The sequence below is a fragment of the Pseudopodoces humilis genome, chromosome 4 (assembly GCF_049639895.1).
Source record: "Pseudopodoces humilis isolate 2021_Gansu_Grassland_sample_001 chromosome 4, ASM4963989v1, whole genome shotgun sequence".
In the NCBI taxonomy this organism is placed as follows: domain Eukaryota; kingdom Metazoa; phylum Chordata; class Aves; order Passeriformes; family Paridae; genus Pseudopodoces; species Pseudopodoces humilis.
This window is the reverse complement of record NC_142203.1, coordinates 65,780,225-65,799,182: the sequence shown is the minus strand read 5'-3', so window position 1 is coordinate 65,799,182 and position 18,958 is coordinate 65,780,225. Positions and strand designations below refer to the sequence as shown.

At 36.2% G+C, this 18,958-nt stretch overlaps 1 long non-coding RNA gene across 1 annotated transcript; it reads right to left on the bottom strand.

Moving 5' to 3' along the window:
- Positions 1 to 5,003: 5,003 nt before the first annotated feature.
- LOC106628422 (uncharacterized) lies at positions 5,004 to 15,065 on the bottom strand. The gene is made up of 3 exons (XR_001331806.2): positions 14,931 to 15,065; positions 7,754 to 7,784; positions 5,004 to 5,209 (listed from the first exon to the last, which is right to left on the bottom strand). It is a non-coding gene; the product is annotated as an uncharacterized LOC106628422 (long non-coding RNA).
- Positions 15,066 to 18,958: the final 3,893 nt, after the last annotated feature.

Below are 18,958 nucleotides of genomic sequence, written 5' to 3'. Positions count from 1 at the left end.
GTATTCCTCTGCCTAAAAATTACAAGATATACACTGTATAAAGTAGGCTCCACCTTCAAACTTGGAAAGAGAGTTGTCCTACTTTTTTAATGCAGAATATTAGAAAATTATTTGGCTAAAACATTTTTAGCTTGTTTCTCATGTTTTTGGCCCGAGATCAAAGATAATTTTTTACTGCTCCATCATTTACTTCCTGTAAATTTGGTTTCTTTGTAGTCATATGTGACAGCTACATTTAAAAAAAAACAAATTCTATGAAGAAATTTTGCTGTTCAGAAAATATTGACTCAGTTCTCTTTCTATCAGTATCAACAATTATATTGCCATTGATTTGAGAAGAAGTAATGTTCTGTGTGATTACACAGGTATGGCACCTCTTCATATTTCTTCAGCAATTTTCATTTGAGGCAAATTTTTCAACCGTCATTAAGGAACTTCAACATAGAACTCCACCTAATTTTGTCTGATTAGAAAGCTAATGCTCTGTTCATTAGAGCTGAGATTATTGTCTTCAAGATGCCAGCATACAAGTGTCTCAAGATAGTTTCTCCTTTCAGTTTTCAAGGTGAAGCTCTTTTTACTGTCTGCATTATTAAGCACAATAAAAAAAACAGCTTCCTAATTGCCTCTAAATTTTCATTAAGCTGGTAAATGGAATGATTTTATTCTTGGTAAGTATATTCATGGAACCATAGGTTCAGCTATAAATCTTCAGAAACAATATTATTTGCTTATTTACACTGACAGATTTTGATGCATGTAAGTATAAACAAAAAGGTAATCCATTTCTCAACATTATTTCACAGAATCACAGAATATTCTCAGTTGGAAGGGATCCACCAGGATCATTGAGTCCAGCTCCTGGCTCTGCACTGGACACCTCAAAATTCACACCGTGTGCCACAGAGCATTGTCCATAACTGCTGCTGTGACCACTTCCCTGGGGAGCCTGTTCCAGTACCCACCCTTTCTCTGGGTGTAGAAGTGTACTACCTCTTTCTATTCTCCAACCTAAACCTGCCCAACACAACTTCATGCTGCTCCATTGGGTCCTGTCAGTGTCACCCTGGAGCAGAGATCAGTGCCTGTCCTTTTGCTTCCCCTCACAAGGAAGCTGTACCTGCAGTGAGATCTCCCCTCAGTCTCCTCTCCTCCAGGCTGAACAGACCAAACGATCTCAGCCACTCCTCACACAGACTCCCCCTCCAGACCCTTCATCATCCTCATGCCCCTCCTTTGGACACTCTGACAGGTTCTTGACTTTTTTTATGTTGTGGCACCCCAAATTGCCCCCAGCACTCGAGGTGAGGCTGGCCCAGTGCAGAGCAGAGCAGGAAAATCCCCTCCCTTGCTTGGCTAGTGATTCTGTCCCTGATGCCCCTGGGACAGGGTTGGCCCTCCTGGCTGCCAGGGCACTGCTGCCTCCTGTTCAACTTGCCATTGACCAGGAGTCCCACGCGCCTTCCCACAGCGCTGTTCCTCAGCCTCTTCTTTCCCAGTCTATACACACAACCAGAATCACCAGGTGCAAGAATCTTTCACTTGTTCTTGTTAAACTTCATATGGTTTGTGGATGCCCAGCCACTCGTTTCCTGAGGATTTTCACATGTTCTTTCTTCCTTTCAGAAAGTCAGAAGCTCTTCCTATCTTTGTTTTATTGGCAAACTTGCTCCATATCCCTTCCAGTCCTGTGTCTGAGTTTGGAAAGATGTTGAGGAGCATAGGGCTGAGGATGGAGCCCTGTGGAACCCACCAGTGACAGGCCACCAGCTTGATGTCACCCCAGTCACTGTAACCCTTTGTGTCACACCCTTGAGCCAGTTGCTCACTCATGGCATGATGTATTTGTCAATCGCCCAGCTGTGAGCTGGACATTTTGTCCAGGAGGATACCATGAGAGACAGCACAGAAAACTTTGCTGAAACCCAGAAAAATTCAACCAGCTAGCTTCCTTTGATCAACTAGGTGAGTTATTTCAAAGGACTATGTGTTTAGAAGATAGTAGCTTGCTGTAAAAAATTTTGAATACCATTTTCTTAGCTTACAGAATGAAGTGCACATTGCAAAATGTACTAGAATTTATATTAAAATTATATCAACTTCAAACTCCCTAACTTGTTATTGTTAGAACAGCTGGCACTCAAATTATGTGATGATATAGAATATTCCACTTGAAGAAGAAAAACACACAACTCTTGTGTTGATTTAAATAAAAATCCATAATCATAATCAACAAGTGCATTTGTGCTCTAAATGTAGTTTTAGGGCCCTGACTTACAGCACTGAAGTTGATGGAGTTTTGGTCATTCTGGTTAGCGTGATCAGGATCACTCAAAGACATTGTTCTGTCATATTTACATGAAGTTCATTAAATTTTTCAAAATTTTTAGCTCAAGTATCAAACCTGTAGCTAAGCTGAGTAATCAGGAAGATACCTAAACTTCCAGAGTGAAAACTGACTTACTAGTTTTAGTGAGGAAAACCCAAATTTGTATAAGGATAAAAATTACTATTTTTCTTATTCAGGAACAATTTCTGCTTTTCCCAGTCCCTAACTGAAAGTGTTTCCAATGTGCATGATTCTTAATTAGTTCAGTTTCCCTGGTAACTGCTGGGAGAATAGAGACCATTGTTATCCTATGGTTGTGTACAGTAGTTCCCATTGTGGGAAGATAGGAAGAAATGGGACTGACCTTCAAGAAAACCAGTAAACAATTACTCTAGTGGAAATTTCAAACTGTTATGTAGAGGTGAAATGCTGCAGATGATGTTACTTCACCCTCACTTTTGAGTTTTCCCTAAATAAGTGATTAACAGAAGAAGATGATTGTACTTTCAACTTATACTTCAGAGATCATATTTTCTTAAATAAAACGTTATTGTCATTAAAAATTAAAGTTCATTTCCCTTTTCAGAATATGGACATTAGTACTCTAAAAAGTACAGGAAGATTAAATAAACCAATACTTTAGTTTAATTATTTACACTTACTTGAGGTAAGTAAGCTGGGTAGTTTGTTTCCCAAAATTTAGGAAGGGCTTTCTAAAAGAATTTTAAAGGTTGCAAGGTTAACAATAAGTAGTCATGGAACAACTGAGGACTAAAACAGAAGTGCAGGCAACAAAGTTAAGTGGTAGTAGTCCAGAGGGAAAATAAATGGACACAATAAGGATTCTGAATGACAGAATTTTTGGGGGACTTTTGGGTCACTTTTATGTTTCAGAAGCATCATTAAAGCTCAGACATGAGTGATACTAGGGATGTGAGAGATCAGAACCTTAATTTCTGAGGTATTTATTAGTAAAAACCTTATTAGCAACCAGAAAAAACAATCAAGATTAAACAATGACAAACTTTACTTAACTGGAATAGTCATGTACAAAGAGCACATATCTAGACCTCTCTTATATAATATAGAATTATCAAGTGAATTGCCCATCACTGCAAGTAAAAATTTACATTTTTTTAAAAAAATTAGTGTGAATTTTACTTTCTTTACAGATTTAATGAGAAACTACATTAAGTTAAGCTGGCTGGCTTTTGAATTGAGGGTTGTCAGGAATATATCTACTGCAAAGGTTTATATTTTCTTTGACATCCTAGCTTGATTTGCACTTGAAGCAAAACTTCTCATTAAGAAGAGAGTGACACCTTCTGTTCATGTTTTCACAAAATTGTATTCTGAATAGTAAAATAATTTCTAGCAAAATTCTCCCTGCAGCTTGTGATGCAAGCTACAATCATCTCTGTTCACATATTAAAGAATTCTAAGGAGCATTACTTCACTTGCTTACATTATCATGTTTCACCCCAAAGGTGATGTCATTCATGGCCAGTGAACTTATTCTTGCCTAGTTGTAACAGGAAAAAGTACCTTCTGGTTTAGACCTGTTTGAGAAAAGTTATAAATGCACCTCTCAACTGCCACAGATAAAGATTAAATGGCTGATGAAAGCTCCTGCAATTAAGATTGGGTTGACTTTCTGCTTTAAAATCCACTATGAAGTGTGTAATATTTCAACACTTTAAAATAGCCTGGAGTTGTGAACAATACAGTACATTCTCTCTCTTTTTCTATTTTTTTAATTTATTTTCTTTTTCTTTTTACATGATTTTTCACTTTTCTTTTCTAAACCAAATGTACCGATTTCTATCTCCACCTATGGAGTTGAAAATAATATTTTCCAGTTTAGGACTTATATCTAGGAGGGAACATTTTCAAGCTGCTAATAACTGGAACAATTTCACTATGTTAAAAAAATCATTGTGTGTACATTTAGAAAATCTTTATTGAGCATGCAGAGTAATTAATTTTCATAACCTCATTTGTTATGACATTGATTTCATCATTTAACTTCAAGGGATGTTGTCTCCCATCCCACAAACCTATACATGTCTGTGAAGGTGTACTATGATGCCAGTACATAGCAGAAGGAAAATCTGCCATCTTCATTTCCATAGTACCTCTCATGCCAAAATAACTTCAAAACATTGTAAATAATCCAGTCAAGAAAAACATAAATTTATGTCCTGCAGTAAAATATAGTATTTTAAATGGTTGTTCTTTTGCTATATATGATGTTATATTTAATGTTTTAAATGTGATGACATGATGAAAGTGGTGAACCTTTATGGTCAAAATTAATTATCTTGCTTCAGTTAAAAAAATTGTGAGTATACACCAATGGAACACAGAAGAATTTGGGAGCTGAAATTTTCCTTCCCTCAGCTCATAGTCTTCCAGGCTCCTTTTTGAGTGACTGCCTCATGTGAGTTTTTGAGTGAGTTTTTTCCTCAAGGTAGAATTATTGTAAAGAGGAACAAGAAAATGTTTCAAACAAATTATATAATCAGTTAAACTCCACTAAAATATCTTTAAAACTTAATTTAAAGAAGAAAAATTTCTTTAGAAAAATAAGATCAGGCATTTTCCAAGTAAGAGTTTTCCTTTTGCCTCTTGTTACAAGAAACCACATTTTTTCATAAACTACTGTTTTACATCAACAGTAATAATTCCTTCAAGAGCAAACACATCAAAGAATTAAGCAAGTGCTGGCAGTGTTAGCAGGGGACACAGGGCAGAGCAGTGAAATCAGCAGTGATGAGGACAGATGTTCTTCATGACTCTGCTGCCCAGCTTGGTCCCCTGAGCTGTGTGACCATCATATTTCAGCCACATTTGGTGTGCTGGCTCAGCCTTTTCTGCACCCTTTATGCAAAGCAGAAAAAAAGTAAGTGAGCTGGTTGCTTCAAAACTAAAAAAAAAACAACTAATAAAGATGCATTTTTAATTGATTTAATTGATTTTCTGATGTATATTTAAGTAATATATATAACCAATATGTAATTAGATAGTATGATATATTATGACATCATGATAATATGATAGTAGAATAGTGTTGTAGGAAGAAATTTTTTAAAGAAAGAACACCTTAAAGGAATGGCATTTGGACATGTGAAAATCAGGATGGTGAGGGGAATTAAAACTTTATGAAAAAAACTTTTTCATGAAAAAAACTTTTTTATGAAAACTTTCTAACTTTGTCCCTGGAAATAAACAGAGTCATCCCCAAAGGGATCAGCTAAATTCTCAGGTCAGATACTCAAATTATGAAAGGTAAGAAGTCCTACATGGTATCTCTTTTCCTGTTTAGTGTTATTAGTTGGGTTTTCTACCATGCGAAATCTTCACCATCACTCTAAATAATGAGCAAAAGTACATTAAAATAAATACATGTATCAAAAAGAGTACAGTCATATTCCAGTACAAGGAAATGAAATACATAAGGTTGGTGCAAGTAAAGGGACCACAAAGTAACAGTTAACTAAGATACATAAATTATCTATAGAACTGCTGATGAAAATGAGCAAAATATGGTTATTATAAATGTCATGAGAAAAGATATAGAGAAAAATTGTGAAAGGAAGTTATTTAGTTGCTTTGTCACATTTCCATTCTCAAGGACAAGAGGAGACACAGCAAACACCTGAAAGGCATAAATGCTTGTTGGGAAAAAAAAACACTGTAAATGTTGCTGAAGTGAAGACAGAAATCACCTTTCCTATACATCTGTAATCCAGTGAAGGAGGACAGGTGCTAGTAATAGAACTTCTAGAGACAGGCAGCAGTTATGTTTACTGCATTAATTAAAAATTGAATTAATATTACATGAGAATTGTGTCTTTTTTTCATTTTTCACTTTGAATAAAACAACAGCACTGAATAGCTACATAATTCTACAGAAAATGTTTTCCTGAACACCTTCAAGGTATATCCTCTTCATTTGTGAAAAGTAAAATACAATATAAGTTAAATATTGCTACTTAGATGACTACGTCAAATGATCACCATAGGTAAAAAGCCCAAATACAAAGAAATAAAAATATCATTAGTTTTTATTTTCTTTTATTGGAAAATGTTTAGTAGCAGAAATAAAAGTCATGCACTTGAAAAACATGAGTTTTCATCCTGGTGGTGACCCCTATGCTCTTTGTCTTCGCTAGTATCACAAACATACAAAGGTTGTGTTATACAATGTAAATGCAAAACAGTTTGTTGGAACAAGAGCTGCTCTTGAAAGCCATGCTAGCCTCCTTAGGGTCTACCTCTATTTCCTTTAAGTGCACAGAAGATTTTTACTAACAGTATTGGATTTTGAGTCAGACCCCTTGTTGTTCTGAACAGCTCATCAAGCTAATGCATCAAATACACACCTTAACTAACAGACAGAACACACAGAAATGTGTTATTTGAAATTGAATACACCCAAAACACACATGAAAAGGAGGCAGACAAATTGGGAGCTCCTTCCAATTCCCATCTACATGATAAAGTCATCACCACTATCAATGGAGTTAAAAATTTACAACCCCTGATTTTCATGAACAATTTCATGTTTGCTTATGTCCCTAAACCATCACAGCTATCCCACCATTTTTATAGTGTTTGAAATGTAGCTTACAGCTTTCTGTTACAGAAATTAACAAAAGCAAGTACATTAATCAAAAGCAGCTTTTGATAACAAACCCCTTACAGTTCTCAACTTGAGAGAGACTTTTATCATATATGAGTTGCTGTAGTCTGGAGGGAAAAAAACCCAAAAAACCCAAAAAACCCAAAAACAAAAGCAAGCCAAAACCAACCAACCAAAAAACCCCAACCAACCAACCAACCAACCAACCAACCAACCAACCAACCAACCGCTAAAAGGCAATAAAATTTACTATTGACTAATGAGCACTGTGTAAATGGCAAAAAAATGCTTCTTAACTGTAGCTCCATACTTTAAATTTCATTTAACATCGTTTAGTAATTTAAAAGTAATCCCAGAGTCAAGACAAGGCTCAAGACAGCCATTGCAGTGTCTAGGGCTCAAGTCATGCTCTGAAGTAATGCCTAATGCAGATTCATTAGAAATAAATAATTTCACAAGAGGTACAATCTGAAGGGTTTTAATTAAAAAATCAGTCTTCTTAAAAAGAGTTTAAGCTTTACCTTCCTTATATTACTGTGGAACTACATGAAATACATTCCTATAGGTACAAATCCCATTAGCTCCAGAATGCAATGACTTATTAAAAATTATTATCATCAGTGTCTCATTAGAGAGATGGAATTTGTTTTTCCTTTGTTGCAAACTTGTATTCCAACTGGAAGCGACATATGCAGGTCTTCTGTTTTTAAAATAATGGGGCAAATCTGTACTTTCATTAATATAGGACAATAATTCAGATAAAAACTATGTTCATTTACCTTGTGCCTCTTTCTTGCAGCTGACTTCATTCTGAAAGGAGATACAAAATATAAGAATCAGAAATAATTGAAAGGAAATTTATTTAGTTCATTCTCTTGCCCAAAGACAAGATCTAAACTGCCCACAGTACCTGTCCTTAAATATTCAGTGATAAAGATACTAAAATCTATCCAGGCCATCTACTTCAGTATTTAAATTATCAAATTGTGAAAATACTGCCTTTACTTTTCTGGGTTTTTCCTCTAATGCTTAACATAAATCTTCCTGCAATCTGAGCTCTGATTTTTGGCTCAGAACGAACACTTGTGTTTGCCTTCCCATTTTCAGATACGCTTTACATATATGAACACTAGCCATCCCACCTTTGGTTGTACAGCCAGAATATTTTGTTCATTCATATTTTTGTCAAGTTCATTTTGTTCAAGTTATCATGTTTTCCAACAGCTTGCTCTTTCTGTATCATGTTTTGCAGCATATTTTTCTCTGCCGATTCTCAAGTTCTCCAAACTCTAATGATTCAATTCATCAAAACTGAAAAAAATCCACTGCATTTTAGTCTTTTTCAGTTTCAAACACAGTGGACATACTACTTCATATATCTTACTCAAGATACTTTTATTTAAACATCTAAACATTGTGCTTGATTATTGAATTGTAGTATGATATTTCTGAAGATATTCAGGATAGCTACGAATACTCTCTTATCCTTCTTTGCAAATCTGTCATTTGATGTCCTATGTTTTTTGTTTTATTATTCCAAGCTTCTTCACTTTGAAATATTTCTGTCTTTGATGTTGTTAGTATTTTTTTCTAAGGATCTGCTGGCACCCTGAGAGTTTTTTTCCATTATGATCCTTTACTGTGGGATTTTTTTACTAATGGTATTTTTGTTTTCATCCTAGAAATCATGAGTTCTATAATTTCATTACCACAATCATCATGTTGCTTTTAATCTTCAAATTCTCCCAGAACTCTATACTGACTCTTCAATGTCTGATGCATTTCTGCTTGTTTTCCTTCTTAAGGTTTAAATAACAAATGTGGTCAACACATTCCAAGACCTTGCTAATATTTGGCATATTGCTATATGCTGTATTTCTACCAAAGTTCAGCCTAGTTTGAAATTTCATCTGCCTCGTAACCTTTGCCTAATGTTTCATTCTGACTGACCACGAAAGCACCTTTGTGATTTTTCTCTTTATCACCACTATGGACTTTACAGATTCTGCCATTCAGAGCAAGCTTCTGTGCCTCAATATAAGGAATAATATCTTACTCCTCTTCTTTGCCTGTGATTCCTAATAAGGTTTCATATTCTATATTCATATTTGAATAATAAGACTTAACTACTGTTACGCCAGATTATTTTTATCTGCTTAATTTGTTTTTGTTCTCACTTCACAAATGGATGTATTATTAATGGGGTTTCCCAACAATGTAGTATGACAGCATGGTTTTTAAACCCAGTGAATGCATAGCACTAAAACAAATCATCCATATTAAAAATTAATAATATTAAGGGTAATAGAACTTTTCTATAATTAGAAAGTATCTGATGCAAATTTTAGGTGCAAAATTTTTCAGCAGCAAAATAATGCTGAGTTGTCCAGCTGTGTTAATATAATTATTACTCTATCACCAAATACTTACCCCAGTGTCAAAGTGCATTTATATTATTGTATCGTTAGTGTCTTAGGAAAGAATATTTTTAATTGGTTTATATACCTGTACTTTTAAATTATACTAGAAAAAAAATAATGGATATCTGGTACAACTATAAAGGTTTACTTACATTTTCATTAAATTTTTCTCAAGATCATTTACAGCTGAACAAGAAAACCTTTAAGTCCATTGTTCCTTTTTGAGGATCCATATAATTCCTGTCTTAGTAAGACATTTAAATACTATAATTTAAGTGTATTTTCTGGAAAGTGCATCTTAATTTGAATATTATTCTAATGTGTTGTGTATTTTATTGTATTTATTTTTATGTCTTGTTCAATTAATCATTTGTGAACATTTTAGGAGATAAATAATATGATTTGGCAATAATAGCACATTACATCTGTTATGTCTGATGCAATAGCTACTCAGAATCAGAATAAGGAAACTTAGAAAACTTAAACAGTTGCAGAACTATGAGCAAGAGTTTTCTTTGAAAACCCACATTTCAAGCCACAAAATTCCCTAGCAGGATATACACTTAGGTAGTGAAACAGAAAATAAAGCAGTATGTTATTATTTATTAGGCTCTTTTGTTTATCAGATAGAGAGAAATCACATTGTCTATAGTAGCTACTAAGGTGTACAATTTTCAAATAGGCTTTTGCCTGAGTAAAAGACATAACACATTTTTCTTTCTTATTCTGAGGGCTGTTCACGACTGCAGACATGCAATATGCAAATTAAACTTTTTTACTCCAGCTGAAGTTATACTTTGCCCACTGAGTGATTTGTCTTTGCAAGAGAGAAACCATTATTTGCACCACTAACCTTCCTTGAGACTTTGCTGCGGGAAGTTTTCCTCACCATTTTTATATGATTACCTAAGAGTGTAGGTATGAAAACCACCCTAGATAGAAACTCATCTGGGTATGTCTGGGCCATGGACCTTGTATTTGCAGTCTTACCCATTTTGGGCACAGTACAGGCCCTAAATGATGCTTAAAGACTGATGCTGTAAACTGTTTTCATCCTTTTCTGCGAAACTATCTATTATCAGAATGAATCTGCTCTAAATTGTATTAGCATAAACTGACACAATTTAAAAGTGCATATGTATCCTAAAATAGTTTATTTGGAAGATTTTGTACTTTTGAAAAAATAGTGAATAGTAAAGTAACTGCTGGTGCACTAGAACAATCTGCAGAAATAAGATTGGTCTACTAACATGTATAGATTTGTTCTCCAAAATCAAAATAATAACTTGTTAAATGTATTTACTTAGATTTTTTTTTTCTTTAATATCTGTATGTGGAGCTTAAAGGCTCAGGGAAATCAGATCCTCTCACCAGTTCAAAAAATAATAGGAAAGCAAAATACTCTCCATTTTAAGGAGAAGTAAGATAAAAAAAAAAAGGACAAATAACATAACAAAATAAACATTAAACTCAGCTGTTCACTTATTCTACTCTTCCATTATTTCCCATTCAGTCCTTCCTCTCTTGGCTGTTTATTTAAACTGTAAGCTATTTAGGGTGAAGGGGTTGTTTTCTGACTCATTGTCAATAGAGACTGGCATTCTGTACTAAGCAAGTATTATAAACAACAACATGTATATTCTCTTTCATACAAACACAACAGATTTTTTAACAATCAAGAGTAAGGCTTAGAAAACAGACCCTACACCTCAGAGTAGATAACTGGAAAGTAGCTGGGAATATCTGGGAGCTGGATCCCTGGAGTTAAAGCAGAGAAGTTGGCAGTGCCAACAGCAGCAAGAAGCATTGAATAGACAGAAGGGAAACTTCTGTTAAAGCACTGGAAGGGGTTGAAAATGAGACAGGGACTGAACTACTCTAGTGTGAATACAGCTCTCATTCAACAGAGCTGAAGCTTTCTAACTAGGAATCTCACATTATATAGCTTCCAAGTGGTTGAAATTGCCCAAGTCAAAATGCTGCTGGAAAAAAAATTCCAAGCTTTGCACCGACACTGTTCAACAGGTAACAGTGACTGGGTCTGAAAGAAGATATTTCCCTTTCTCAGTGGTCAGTTAAGCAACATCACAGAGAAAGTACAACACAGTTATTTTACAGACAGCTCTATCTTTATTCTAATCTATTTCTTTATTTTAAATGGAAAAACTTACTTTTTCAAGGCTAACCAAAAGTACTAGTAAATACTGTTTGGGTTTCAAAATGGAAATAAACAATATGTGTGTTTATCATTGAGGACACAATATAATAAGTAGATTATCAGATTCTGTTAACTGAGTAAGAAAATTATGTGTGAAATTGCATGTAATGAGTCTACTTAAGAGGGAAATATGATAGGGAGGTTAATTCATTTGTCCAGATAGCTAGATATAAAACAGAATAGACACTAAATGAGAAAAATTAATTAATTTTAATTACGGAATTTGTAACAATACATTTTAAAAATACAATGCACATTTGCCCATCTTAAAGATGGGGACTCAAATCACATTACAGAAGACCATAAACTAGATTTTAGTCCTGAGTCACAGTATTCTTATTTATTATGATACGTAACAACAATTCTACATATCACCATGATTAGTAAATTAGATTCTAAATGCCTTTCACTAAGTCTTGCTCCTCAGCACTTTTCTGTACAAATTTTGCATAAAGTCATTACTTTTGTCACTTTACTTGAATTGATATTACCTGTTTATTTCAAGATAAAATTCTAAATATTTTTTCTTTTTCTCAGCTGTAAAACTCCCGTACCTCCTGTATAAAAACAAAACTACCATGAAATAAAATTACCATTATAAAATTTTTCCCAGTATACCTGGAACTACAGCCTAGAAAGCCTGATGTTCACTGCAGGCAAATGGGTAAAAATGATACTGAAACATGCAAATAATGGACATATGGATAAATAGTAGTAAAGAGGGAAGCATGAACTTGGCTTTCTGGAGTCAAATAATTTTTCACAAATCTCTTGGACCTCTCTAGACCACTCCTCATTTTTCTATTACATGTAATCTTCATGGATCCAATTCTTAATACACAGAATGCTCTGTACAATTTCTTAAATTTCACTAAAAATATTTTCAAATATCAGTTAACTCCTGCCACAAACAAATCTGGCAGAAGGTGATAAATAAATAAAAAGTGAAAATTAAAAGGTGTAAAAATCATTTATTTGCTAAACACTAATAACTTTCTATACTAACTACTCTTTTAATGCTGTTGCTTTACTATTTCTTTAACCTACTGGCTCTACGGTTTATGTTCCTTTTATTTTACTTTGCTAAATCTCTCCATTTCATATGTGGAAATCTGATGTCTAAGACTGTGGTTCCAAAAATCCTTTAATTCAGAAAGAGAACTCTGAAACATTATTTTTTTCTGGTTTTCATGGATGTGTCTAGATGTCTTTTCAATTATTCTTCCTCAAATGCAACAGTACAGTAATCAATAAAGATAGAAACTGGATGAGAAGCAGAAATTATTATAAGAATCAGGTAGAACATTAGAAAAAATGTGTTAAAATATACATATTCCCAGACTAAAAAGATGGGCACAATAATTTTGTGATAGCTTATATCCAAGCACTTGTATCACTCAAGCTGAGAGGAAAAATTAAATTATATGTAGAAATTCCAGCAAATACCTGCCACAACCTCAATGAAATATCTCCAAGTGATTTTTGTGCTATTTGTTTATTTTTCATCCACCAGTGCAATTCTATTGGTGTTTCTAACAGTGGAAGCTACAGGACAGGGAGGACATATTACCACTGTGTCATCTGATCCTACTCAGGGCAATAACAGTAGAGAAAAATGATCACAGATTTCTCAAGAAAAATACTTTTTACTACCTGTAAAGATGACCTAATTATCAATGTTGTGAAAAGAACATTTGAACTATCACAAGAGATACAGTAAGACAGGATGAGTGACAACATCAAGGTGTCTGTCAAGAAGGTAAGAAGGAAAAGGTATGGTTCAGCCAAGGTGTTTTGGTAGCAAATATTAGTAATCGTACTGACAACAAAAAAATCGTAGTGGAAAATCTCTTCTTTCCTACGATGTCTTACTTTCTGCTTATTTCTAATAGCAAAAACTTGTACCAGGGTGTTTTCACAACTTAGTATTTCAGAAATTAAAACTGGATGCTGACAAGGAAAATTGCAATGGCAAATTTAAATTTTTCAGTGTAGGGAGTGAAGTTATTTTTTGATTTGCTAAACTACTCTAAGCAATTTCTTAGCCTCTCACTAATGATTAACAAACAAAGGCTTTCCAAATTAACTTTATTATTCAATGTTCCTATTTTCCATTTGCTGTACTTTCATGGTTGCAGTTTGCATCTCAGATAACTCCCACCTTTTTAGAAGAATCAGGCCTGGAGAGTAAGCACTGAGATAATATGCAGAGAATCAGAGAAAGAAACATTGAAACCACTGGGGAGCAAGAACTGTGGAGGAATTCTTTTGCAACTGGTCTACATTCATAAAATTGCTCATCTGAGGACAATTCTACCCACTTATTTTAAAAAACTCTAAGTTTCACAGAGAAAGAATTGTGAGACTTTTAACTGCTACCAGTTACATTTCATATGCACCATTATTTTCCCATAGCCCTTACTATTCAGTTGCCTAAAGTTTATATCATGTATTTTTTATACAGCTACCTGTATTTCTAATCCACAGCTTCAACTTGTGCTGCTGTCTTTACAAATGAAAAACAGTTTGACAGATATCACTCTGATATAATTAAGATCTTCCATAGAATCATTCATGCCATATGGATTGATAGATTGCTGTGTGCTGAATTAAACCATTCTTTTTGAGTTAGATAAAAGACTATCTAACTCACACCATTTAGAATGTCAAATTTCTGAAACAGATATTCCTCCAAAGTGTCCTAATAAGTTTTGCACATTCATTGTGTAACTTGAATACTTCCTCTTTCTTTGTAAAGTTCAACATTCTTTAAAATCTTTCCAGAGTCTTCGCTTTTACAAAACAAGGAAGAAGTTTGTTTGAAAGTACTTTCAAGAGAGTATTCACGAGTGGGAATGTGAACCCGCGGGAGGTGAACCTGCTACCCTAAAAACAAGGAAGCCAGAGCTGCTCCTGTATCACCATCTAGTGGGGAAGAACTGTTCTGCCCATAAGAAAGCCGAGCTCTATGAGTGTGAGAGCAGATTCCTGACTGAACTTCAAGTGATGAATTGCCCACTAACTGCTTAATCTAAATTTTTATGCCCAGTGATCAACTGACTTGTTGTTGTTATTTTGCAAAATGGGTTTTCCTTCTCCTTTCACTTTTGAAAACCATGTTTGCAGTCATACACCATGTGTGCTTTCTAGATTAGATAGCCAGGCCTGATGTTGAAACATAAACTGAAAGTGTAAAACACTTTTCAGACAAGAAGTTATGCAGCTGCAATAAATTTAAATATTCTAATGTCTAGTATGTTAAAGGAAAATATGATATCAATATACACGATTTGTCAGATACCAGCGCAAGTAACTCACCTTGCTTGGCTTAAGCAGACAAGGAATTCAAATTTGTGGATCCATTCATATCACTTGGGAGGCTTCTAGAAAATGTTCTCGTGCACTCGTGCAACTTGCAGAAGTTTCCCTGCCAGAACTCCTGCCACATGTTCCTTGCTACCAACACAGGCCATATAATTAATAACTTGGATTAACTTTAATAAACTGGAATAAAATTACCAATCTCCTACTGCATTTACTCTAAGCTATATTCTTTCCCTTCTTCCTAAAAAATGTAAATGGCTCTTGCCACACAGTTCAGTATGGTTCAGACCATTAACCTGCGAGAATCAGAGAATAAAAGAGAAAGGAAAGAAAAATAATGGTTCTGAAAAGGAATATTTTTTGGAATTTTTTTCCAAAGATGGAAGACACAGAAAGGAAAACATTTAATTGTAGGCATTAACATCAGTGTAAACACCACAGGGATCCAGTATTGTGATCCTAGGAGATAATGTGAGGAAGGTAAATGGAGTTTCTAGTATTTAATATGGCAATAGACTGAAGAGACTAAGAATTGAGAAGATGCTAGGGCTTTTTACATGCTTTTATTTTGTTTTACAAAAACTTTCTGAGGGATTGAATCGCCACTTGAAGTTATGGAGAAGCAGGAACAGAGAAACAAAGAATCGTAAAAAAAAAAAAAAAAGACAAACCCCAGAAATTTCAGCTAAATTACCCTTTGCATTACATTATTTTAAAAAGCAAGTACAAAATTTACAATTTTCCTTTACTCCCTCAGCAGCTGCATTTGGAAAGAGTGTATGTCAAAAACCATCTTACTTTAGACATTTAAGTGCTTAAATTGGGAAAAGCAGGTTGGGATCCCAGCTCTCAGGGTCAGGACACCTCCAAGTCTCCAGTTACTGCTGAAGAGTTTCTGGGAGGTGACTGGTGGGAAAGATGTGTACTAATGTCTTTACAAACAATTCTACGGGTGAAGGAATGGGTGTTAATGTCTTTGAAATGGGTCTTAGTATCTCCACTGACATCAAGCCGCAAGTTTGTTACAGAGCCCAGACAGCCTGACTCCTGAAAAAGGCAAGGGTCTGCACAAGCCTCAACTCTCAACTTTGGGACAAAATGACAGGTTCAATTGGGGATATGTGTTGGGCGGTTCGGAAAGGCTGTACTTTCTTCGTAACTCAGCCAGCGGGGAAAGGAAGAGGGCAACGTGCGGTCGGGAGTTTAGGATAAACGGGTAAGAGGAGGCTGCATCCTCCAAAGCCTCGAGAGAGAAAACCCCGTGGGCGTGTGCCCCAGTGGACACTGTCCCATCACATGAGTAAAGCTGCAGGACTCCTCCGACTCCTTTATGGACACTTGCTTTTCACAGCGTGATTTTCCGTACACGACTGAGCCCACCTGAGGAAAGCATCCGCTCCGGCTGAGCAAGGACAATGCTCCGTCTGCAGGGACGAGGAGATTGCTCGCCTGGCGGACAGCTAGGTGCCGTCTATACTGGATCTACAAAATTCTCCACTGGGAATCATAAAACAAACCAGCAAACAAACAAACAAACAAAAAAGGCAACAACACACACCCCCCCTAGTTTAACCAATCACTATTGAAACATTGTCACACGTTTCCACAACACTACGAAGACATATTGGATGACTTTATCAGATTTATGATATTTAAGCCGTTTTGCGGGTGGGTGGTCGCTGCCTCGCTGCAGACCGACTACCCTTACCTGCCCGCGGTGCTCCAGCGCAGCAGGCCCCGAGGCAGGATCCCACCGCGCCTCCGTCAGGCAGATTCTTTGGGATCGGCAGGAAAGGGGTTAAACGCCGGAGCCCCGGCGCCTGGAACCCGGTGGACTGTTCCATTACTTCGAGAGGGGGAACCCACTTACACATTGCTAATTATTCTCTATCAGATGATGTGAAGACTAGAAAAAAAACTATAAGCTGGCGTTATAAAGCATGAGAAGCAGGTCTGTGAGTTAAAACAGGTGAACCTAAGGTAAAATCCTGAGGGCACCTCTTTCTTTTCTCCTGCGTGGGCAAATTGCACTCAGCCCGGTCTGAGGGAGGAGGCGAGGCGGCACCCTGGTAGCGTGTTTGGGGCTCGCCGGGCGCTTTAGGAGTTTAGATACACTTTAATTTCTCTTTTCAGCATCCCTAGAGGTTTCCTCTTCGCTAGATGCTTATAACAAGCCTTGTTTGCCTAAGCGGGACTGGGAGGAGAGAAGGAAGGGAGGGCAGGGTAGCGGTGTCGGCAGGAGGATTCTGAGGTGACAAAGGCGCGGGAAGCGGCCGGGGCAGCCCGGGTGCTGCACGGTCAGGGGGTCAGTGGCTTTCTTTAGTTCAAATAATGATAGAATCGGTCGCGCCGAGCCCAGTGGAAGAGGTGTGACAAACAGGTTTGGGAGTCCTGAGCATAAACGCGAGTAACTCGGCCGGAATTCACAGGAGGTGTTGGAAAGCCGGGGTTAAGATCCGCCCCAGGCGGTTCGGGACAGGCGGAAGGCGTCCTCAGACATCTGCTCACACCAGTGAGCAGTTTCTGAGTGTGAGATGTCTGTGTTCTGTAGGGTCTATTTAATGTCAGTACAGGGAAAAAAAAAAGAAAAAAAAAACAAACGAAAAAACAAACCAAAAAAGGGCTTTTTTTTTTTTTTTTTTTGCTATTAATGGTAAGAATTAAGAAAGCGAGGAACTGTGTTCTTAGCTCTGCGCCTTGACAGGAGGAAACTGAGCGTGAGTCTTATGAAGGAACTGGTTTAAGAGCAGCTATTAATGATAGAGAGTTTTCCATCATACTAAAAATATTTCTGTGGAATCATAAGCATGGGCAGTGCTTCCCAGGCAACTATAAAATGCCAAGCCCATTCCTTTGAGAAACTCTGAAACTTAAAAGCAGCTCAAAACCACACAGTATTAACAAATTTAGAGCTTACAATGAGGGAATAGGAGGGGCATTGTCTTTGAGAAGCCAAGTTAATTTTTGTAACATATTTTCTTCTGTATTATTTGTAAGAATATTTCTTGTCTGCCTAATTATTCTTCAGTACCAGCTGAGCAGTATAGTTTCAATAATAGTGTAGCGTAGTATAGCTGGAGAATCCACAAATTTCAGAGAAACGTATGGGAGATTAAACTACTTTATAACCTGGGTCCCTCTGGGGTGCAACAATGAAACAGCACTAGGAAGTGTGCTTTAATCATTATTCCTGCACTGGATTTTTTTCTGTGGCTAAATAAGGATCTAAGTGCACTAGACTAGCAATCCAGAACCTTTCCTGAGCTCTACATTACCAAAAATAGTATTTAATTTAAAAGTTGCAATATGTTTTTGCAATCAAAGGGAAGTATATGCTGGAGAAAACCTATTGGATTAATAGTACTGTAAATGTTTGCTTGGCACATAGAGAGTTCTAAGAGCTTATCCTTTAAATTTCTGCAGATGGGGACCCCCTCCCCCCCCATATTCTTTGGGGCAATAATTAAATATTATTCTACAGCTACCTTAACATGTAGTTGTATTCCTATAGCCAGGTTATTATACCTCTATAACTTCCCTGAAATTACATGTGAAATTTTCTATTTCAGGCATTTTGACAGCAGTAAATAGCATTTTGAATGAAATTTTTGGGAACTGGACAAATTTTATCTATTACATGTGAAGAACACCAGCCATAAAGAAGTCTCATATAGACATCTCTGAACTGCTTTTAGAAGAGGGTAAAGCTGGTAGAGGCCTGGTAAGAAAATCTTCATTTAAATATACACAATTTTATTGTTGGGAGGGAAGATTATTAAAGGAGTGAGAAGGAGGAAGAAGGTGTAACTGCTAAAGTTAATCAGTTCGGTAGATCTTGAATGTTCAGCTGTTACATAGTTTTATACTAGATAACACCATGAAGGTGGCAGGAATTATGTCTAACACAGTGTCCATCGTAATGAAACAAAGCCTCACAGCCAGGCTATCACACATGTATGAAGTGACTGGCACTCCTTCCCCCATAGGCCATGCTATAGTTTTGAGTTAATCATCAACAATAA